Source organism: Jaculus jaculus, chromosome 1 (genome assembly GCF_020740685.1).
Source record: "Jaculus jaculus isolate mJacJac1 chromosome 1, mJacJac1.mat.Y.cur, whole genome shotgun sequence".
NCBI lineage: Eukaryota > Metazoa > Chordata > Mammalia > Rodentia > Dipodidae > Jaculus > Jaculus jaculus.
Genome location: NC_059102.1, coordinates 26,965,560 through 26,974,307, shown reverse-complemented (window position 1 = coordinate 26,974,307; position 8,748 = coordinate 26,965,560). Strand labels below are relative to the sequence as shown.

Sequence of the window (8,748 nt, the reverse complement as noted above, 5' to 3'; positions counted from 1 at the left end):
CAAGGGACATAGTGTATTTGCGGACAAATTTCCTTAACTGTATTCCCCCTGTTTCCATAACAACAGGCTTTATTCTCAGATATAAAATGTTGACACAACCAGAGCAGTTCAGAGATAGGACGTCACGACCATCTATGTTCCTGAACATGGCTGAGAGGAGTGCCTATAGTCAGTGAAGCCAGGGAGAAGTAGAGTAAGGAGTTATACTAGGGAGTAAAGAACCATGGGCAGGCAAACCCAGAAGGGAAGGAGAAGTCTGTTCTGTAATCTGATCTATGACAAATGAACTGCAGCACAGCGATTACTCACCAAGGAGCAAGAGCACAGCTGATGCCTTCAGCCGCACTGCTCTGGTGAGTTCTCACTGTCATTTAAAACATTGTGGAGAGAGGACTGGTTGCCCACTTTTATAATACCATCACTTTGGAGGCTGATCAAGGGTGGGGACATCGTTCAGTTGGTAGAGTGCCTGGCTAGCATGCATGGAGCCTTGAGTTCAAGCCCCATCACCCCATAAACTGTATGTGGTAGCATATGCCTGTAATAATAGCCTTGGGAAAGGAAAGCAGGAGGATCCAGCGTTCAGGACCAGGCTGAAGTACCCTGCGAGTTTGAAGTCAGTCTGGGCTTCATAAGACCTTATCTTAAAAAAAAAAAATCAATGCCAGAAAGGGGGTTCAATGGCTAAGAGTGCTTACCCTAAAAACATGAGGAGCTGAGTTCAATCCCCTGCACAAATGTAGGAAAAACAAAACAAAATTCAGGGCTGGAGAGATAGCTCAGTGTTTAAAGGCACTTGCTTGTAAAACCTGACAGCCCAGGTTTGATACCCCTGTACCATCTAAAGACAGATAGATCCACAAACTGGTGCAGTGGTACATGTGTCTACAGGTTATTTGTATTGATAACTCTTTCTCTTTCACTCCTTGCAACTAAGTAGTCAAACTAAAATGTTATTCCAGTAATGGATCCTCTCTCTCTCTCTCTGTCTCTCTCTCTCTCTCTGTCTCTCTCTCTCTCCCTCTCTGACATACACACACACACACACACACACACACATCAAATAGGAGATGACCATAGAACTCCCAGAAGTCAGCAACTATGAGAAAAAACAGTGCTTCCAAACCATTTTTAACAAGCTATAATAGAACATTTTCTCTAGTTAACAAAACATCAAGTGATAACAGATATATGATTTTTTTTAATTGCCCAAATTCCCACTGTACTAGTTACATTCCACATTGGCATGACAAAATAAGAAATTGACCAAAAAAAAAAAAAAAGTAAGTGAGGAAATGTTTATTTTGGCTCATGGTATTTCATGATGAGGAAGCCGCTGTAGGCTGGAACACCATTCAAGGTGGGAGCTTGTGGCTCAGCTTGCTTTATCTTGGAACCAAAGTGAACAGCTAAACAAATGGTCAGCAAGTGGATTATAACCTTCTAGCCCAGCGCCTATGGTCCTCTGTTCTCCTCTGTTTCAATGCCCAAAAAGGATCCATGGCCACCAAAAACATCATCATTAGCTGGGCACCAACTCTTCAAACACATGATTCTATGGGATGCATTCAACATTCATGCTATGATACTAAAATAACCAAGGGTATTAAGGAGTTACTCTAATGAAGATACTTCTTTATCTCAGAAAAATTCGGGAAGGAACCTACGCTTCACCAGTTAATTATTATACTATTTGTAAAGAGAGATTTGAGGCCAAACAGGTAAGTAAAGCAAGGCAGAGCCACAATGTGGATATGTGGTCACTGCTGCTCTAGTGATGCTCTGTGGACCATCCACTGTGGCTGTTGTACACTAGGAGTGTGCTTCCTGATTTAACCATTTACATCAACCTCAGTCCATTCACAAGGATAACTTCAGGCTTTATAGACCTTCTGACTCAAATGTCAGTGTCATATGAACCTCTGGCATCACAAGCCCCAGCTTTACTTTGAATTTTAATAGAGTATGTTTATTTTTCTTTGCCTCGGGACATGCTGCTTTGCTTACAGTTTCTCGAAGCACGTATTTTTTTCATAATTTTATTTCTACTTTAACCAAATTGTGTGTGTTTATGTAGTTGCAGAGTAAACATATCCCAGCTTATCTTTCAAAACGTAAATAGCTATTTCATATGTATTTTCTGGCTCAATTTATTATACCTAAAATTTTCTCTGCTAACTAGAAATTAAAGAGGCTATATACTTTCCCTTCATGTTTAGTTTTGAACTGACACAGTGCAAGGCACAAATGGTAACAAAACTCTCCAAGCAAACGTTGGAGTTGAAGAAAAAGATAGGTGAAAATAAATTTCTCAACTAAATGTCCTAGAAGAAGTGAGCTCCCTACTCAATAAGGACAGAGTAGGATGCAGTTTTTACCCATGAAGTACCACATCATGAATACCTCAGTGTTTCCATCTATCTCTCTACCCACGTTCAGCCTGTTAACATCATTCCTGAGGTTTGTGTGGAGCCCAGCTGACTACCATGGCCACAGAGATGCCTCAACTTGTTCATGCCTAGAGTCAGAAGAGAGAGGATCTTTACATACCTCTCCTTCCAAACCCTGTTCATCTGGACATTTTCTCATCCTTCATAATTTATTCCTCTTGGTTTATTTTGTCTTACCTCTTGTTGAAATTAAGCTCTTGATGTTAGGACAAAAAAAACCTGACCAGAAACACCTCATAGAAAGAAAGGGTGCATCTCACCTGTAGTTTCTAAGGGCAGGTTCATAGTAGCATGGAAAGCATGGCCGAGTGGGCAGCCGAGGCTTCACATTTTATCACGGAGGAAGGAAGTAGTGTGAGTTCTGGGCTAGGGGAAGGGCTGTATTATACAAAAGGCAACCTCTTCCAGGGACCTACCTCCGTATAGCAAAGCTCCACACCCCCAAGGCCCCACAACTTTCCCAAAATGTCCAAGTATTCAAACACATGAGGCTTTGGGTGACATTTCATTCAAACCACCACAACTGTTTAAGTCCCACTTGTCAATAGTAAGTTCCCACTATCCTCAGTGTGCTGGAAATCAAGTGTGTTATCTGAAATGTTCATCCTTTGTGGCCAACAACACAGTAAGAGAGACCAAGCAGGAACAAGTAGAAACTAGTGCAAATAACAAAACCTTTGAAGAACAACCATTCAAATCCAACTTGTTTATAGGTTCCTGTGGATGTGCTATAGTACAGAGTAGAAAGAAGTATTCAGGAGGAATGACATGAGAGTCCTTCTAAGACAGGCTTTTCTCCATAACACAGCTTTACTGATGAGTATCTGAAGTAGCTATGGGGCAACCAAACAAATGAACAAATGAATCAATGGAAAATCATAGTAACTCCTTTGCCTCAGGCATCAGGTATAAAACTCTGCAGCGCAGGAAGTTTAAAACTCAGGTGTGATGCTGCCTGCCTGCCTACAGATGTTGCATATACCTCTGTGTCTTTCACTATTACATTATGCTGGTCCGATAGAAGCCCTGCAAAAGGAGACCTCGAGCTTTCTCATTGAAATGGCTAGAATAATTGTTTCCTTGCTGCTGTAAACACAATAACTGATGGGAAGTAGCTTACAGAAAGAAAGGATTTAATTTACTTTATAGTTTGGAGGGGAATTTTTATGTGGCAGAAAGGCATGGCAGGCCAAGAAGGGCTGCCATTATCACCTTACAAAGCAGGAAACAGGGCTGGAGGATGGCTTAGCAGCTAAGGCATTTGCCTGCAGAGTCATAGGAACCAGGTTGATTGCCTCAGGACCCACATTAGCCAGATGCACCAGAGGGCACAAGCAGCTGGAGTTCTGCAGTATTCTCTCTCACTCCCCCCACCATGTCTCTCCCCAAACTCTCTGCTAAACAAACAAATAAATAAAAATAAAATATTAAATTAAAACAGGAAACAGACAGAGCAGCTGTCTGACGTTGGCAGAGCCCTGGGTTAAAGGAAGCCTAAGCTGTCTGCCGTGAAGGCCCTAGGGTATGGAGAGGTTGCAGCAGCCTGAACTACTCCTCATATCTCTGGCACCAGAATGGCAGGAGAGCTCCTCCCACCATTCTAGGGAGTTGAAGTGAGCCAGGATCCTCCCCTTATTCTTGGGGGGTCACAGTTAGCCTGGACCCCTGGACAAAATCTTGGACCTGAGATCAGCAAGAACTAAGGCCACCTGGACATTCAGATAAGACTTAGGCTTTGTCCATAGCCCTGTGACCTCTGGCAAGTTGCCTAGGAAACTCCTTATATAGTATCAGCCACCAAGCTTTGCACAGCCCATACCCCAGTACCATATTCCATTGCTTATGCCTTGGAATGTATGCTAATTAGGCATCCCCAAGCAACCTTGTACATCCAATTCCCTTAGGACCCTCAACTGCTTATAAACCCATTTCCCTGATAAAGAAAAACAGTGCTGCTCAAGGAGACCTTCTCCCAAATGTCCTCTTTTCTTTCCTGCACTCACCAAAGTTGCCTGGACTCCTTCTTGGAAACCATGGCTGGCCCTGGAGGACCCAGGGACCTACAAGCACAAAGTGGAGATAAATTGTAAAATCTAAAGGCCTGCCCAGAGTGAACCAATTCCTCCAGCAAGGTTCCACCTTCGAAAGGTTCCACAACCTTCCAGAACAGAAAAAAAACAGCTGGGAAGTAAGTACTCAAAGACAGGAGGTTATGCAAGGGGCATTTTACACTTCAAATGACCAAACCAAAGTTCAGGGAAATAACTGTAGCCTTAGGAAGCAGATTTTCTTTAAAAAAAAAAAAATCAAAGTACGTCATTTCTTTATTTAAATGACAGAAATTTTGTTTTCAAAGTTTCACATTTTTTATTTTGATTACTATGGATTTATTTTTAAGTTCTCTATAAGATTTGAAAAGCATCTTAAAGCTGGAGTGTTATTTTCTTCTGGAGATTACTCATTGGTATTTTTACATAAGCATTCATAGACCCATAGAATATCATCCAGGAAATTAAATCATATTTAAATCCAATGCTTACATTTCCAGAAGAGGAGGCTGAAGTCTACAGAAATGAAGTGACTTGAAATATATTCGACTGGAAGGGAGAGATGAAGCCTAGGACACAAGTTTTAGTGGTTCCAGTGTTAACTTTATGACTGGCAGGTTGGATGGTAACACATGTTTTGATTGATTACTCACGTTTTACCTGTACACATTAAGTCCCACATGAAGCTGTCTATAAGTGAGTCACATGTGACTTTATCCTATTGCCAGAAGCACCCATGCATGATATCAGAGATTACTGCTTTTGTCTTCTTTTTTGAACACTTGTAAAATTTAAGCAAAGAAATATTTTTGTACCTTTTCCCAGAGAAAGAAGCTATTCCAATTTCATTTCTGAGAAGTGTGATTGATGAAGAAAAGAACACATGATAATTTGACACATGGGATGGAAATTGCAAGGCTGTTTATGCATCACTATCTATTTTGTAGGATTTATAATAGTTTATGCTGTGTGCTAATGCTACATTAGCTTCTAATTCTATCATACTACACATATGTGTCCTTGTGTCCATATATATATGTGTGTGTCTGTTACAATGTTGGTCTAAATAGTAAATTAGATAATGATTTTTAAGAGCTTAATACATTACATGGCACCAGTAGATTCTCAGAAAAATGATACTATTATTGCATGTCTTTTGGAAGAAGATATTTTGAACAGCTAAAAGTAGTGTTCACATTTTAAATGTCTCTGTAAGTGGGAGAGTGTGATTATGGTAAGAATTTTCTGACTGTCAGGTGGGAGTGATTATTTGTGAGTATCAGTACACATGGTAGCTAGGTTGACATCATTGTAGCCATACTTAGCCTCTGGATTTTCTTAAAGACACACACACACACACACACACATTATTATACATGTGTACAAGTATTAATTTATCTGCATATACCTATGCATGAATGTGTTGCTAATAAGGGTGAATTTTAGCTGGGTGTGGTGGTGCACACCTCTAATCCATGCACTTGGAGGCAGAAGCAGGAGAATTGCTGTGAGTTTGAGGGCACCCTGAGACTACATTATGAATTCCAGGTCAGCTGGAGCTAAAGGGACATGCTACCTCAGTAATAAATAAATAAATAAATAAATAAATAAATAAATAAATAAATAAATTCAATCAAATCAGACTTTACTGAGGTTGACTCAGGGATGTGGTAAAGAACACAGATGTGTATACCCTTAAAGCAAGGTTACTCTCAATGGAAGCCTTGTAGATTGGGTTTAAAAATAAGAGTCACTCAAACGACCATTTTAATTAATATGTTAGATGTTGTGGTAGTTTGATAGACTGAGAGCTAAGACACAAGTTTAAACCTCATATGAGACTTTGGAACTATCTTAAGTTGGTAAAGACTGTGATGACCTTTAAATTGGACCATATACCATGTGAGATGGTTATGAATGTATTTGGGGCCAGGAGCAGAATGTGGTAGTTTGAATGGATGGCCCCCAATACAGTCATTATTTTATTACAGTTTATAGCTTAGATTTGTTGCCATCTGGCTGGATGATGTGTCACTGTGGTTGGATCCTGGGTCCAGCCTTCAGGTGTGGGGGTGGATTTGAAATTCCAGACTAAGGATATGCAACATACTTGAGTTCTGCCTGGAGTTCTAAGTTTACTTGCTTTTTGGTGTTGGCTTGTGGAGTTTTCTCTCTCTGCTTGGACTTGTGGAAGCAGGCTAGCTTCCTCTGTCATTATGTAACTTCTGATGAATCTGTAAGCTTCAATAAGTATCCCTTCCTCCATATCTGTGCCTGATTTGGAAGTTAATCCCAGTGACCGGAAGATGTCCATTGCATAGTTGGTACAAAGAATGGGGTGAGCTGATTCTGACCATGTGGAGTTTGGTCTTTGGGAATTTTTATTTTAGAGAAATGGGCATGGACTTGGTGCTTGCAAATGAAGACATATTCTGGAGATAAGCCAAGTATTATGTACTATTCTTATGAGCGTTTGAAAATGCTAAGTACAGAAAAAGTTGTATTTAAGATCTGGCTTATTATTTGGAGGACTGACTAATGAACTTTCTATAGGGGAAAAAAGACTGCAGGCTGTTGAAACTAGACTATTGGAATAAGGGCTGGTTACATTCTCCTGTCCAGTAACAAAGAGTTAGATCAAGGTTAAATTTGTAGTGAACTGATGTGCTTGGCTAATGACATTGGATTGAAAGTTTTTGAATTTTAAGTTGGAAAAACTCAAGCAGGCTTAAAATTATTGACACAGAGACTGGTTACTAAAGCTGCCATTGTTAAACACATTAGAGTTTTGAAGGAAGATGTCCCAACTTCTTTATCTTGAATCAATGGAAAGAATGTCTGAGGAAAGACTATGATAGATATGCAGCTCTTTTGGAAAAGAGTTGAGTGGCATAGGAACCTGCTTTTCATGGTTGTGATTTATTTCATCCCTGAATTACGAATGTGGCTATGGTTTCCCAAAAGAACTGGCAACATGGCAGAAGCAGAACAGAAGAAGAAGAGGACCTTCAGCAACCTGGACCAGCTCCTTGACATGTCCTAGGAGCAGCTGGTGCAGCTGTCCAGCGCCAGGCAGTGGCGGCAGCCGAACCGCGGCCTGCGGAGGAAGCAGCAGTCGCTGCTCAAGTGCCTGCACAAGGCCAAGAAGGAGGCCTGGCCCTTGGAGAAGCCCGAAGGGGCGAAGACACACCTGCTCGGTGTGATCATCCTGCCTGAGATGCTGGGCAGCATGGTGGGCGTGTACAGTGACGCGACCTTCAACCAGGTGGAGATCAAGCCTGAGATGATTGGCCACTCTCTCGGTGAGTTCTCCATTACCTACAGGCCGGTGAAACAGGGCTGGCCCAGAATAGATGCCACCCACTCCTCCCATTTCATCCCCCTCAAGTAGTAGCAGTAAACACAGCCTAGATTCTAAAAGAAAAAAAATTAAAGAATATGGCTGTGTCTTGCACACCTGGTATTGGTAAAAAAATAAAAAAATGCATGTGTGGTCATAAAGTACACATGGTTCCAGGCTATGCTGCAGAGACATAGCATTCATCAGGGCATGATCACCCTCAGACTGGCAAAGCCATGGGAAGATGCATAATGGTTTACTTGGAGACCCAAGAATGTTTTTGATATACCAGGACTGTTCAAGTGTTACCATGGAGGCTGTTGACTAGGGATAGAAGTTTTCCCTGGCTACTCAGCCAGGCTGGGGGGGTGGAATTAGAAAATCTGGATCCTTAGTCACTGGTTATTACACTGGACTTCAACTGCAGATGTTTGATGTTTGCTTGATGGTTAGTGAATTTGCATTATACAAGTCTCTGTTATGCCTTAAAGCATTGGGAAATGTTTACTCTGTGCTTTAATATGTTGAAAGTATATAACTTGTTTTGGTTTTACATGACTTACAACTAAGAGAAATCTTAAACCTCCAATGAGACTTGGGACTTTGGAAGTGTCTTAGGTTGGTGAAGACTGTGGGGACCTTTGAATTTGACAATACACCATGTGAGATGGTTATGAAAATATTGGAGGCCAGGAGTGGAATGTTGTAGTTTGAATGGATGGCCCCCAGTACATTCCTGATTTTATCACAATGTGTAATTCAAATTTCCTGCAACCTGGCTGGGGGAGGTGTCACTGTAGTGGAGCCTAGGTTCCCCCGCAGGTACAGGGGTGGATTTGGAATTCAGTCTAAAGATATTCAAAGTGCCTGAGTTCTGCCTGCAGTTCCTCAGTGTACTTACTCTTTGGTG

The 8,748-nt window shown here is 41.3% G+C and overlaps 1 pseudogene; it reads left to right on the top strand.

Moving 5' to 3' along the window:
• Positions 1 to 7,472: 7,472 nt before the first annotated feature.
• Positions 7,473 to 7,889, top strand: LOC101618206 (annotated as a pseudogene).
• The last annotated feature ends 859 nt before the right edge of the window (positions 7,890 to 8,748 follow it).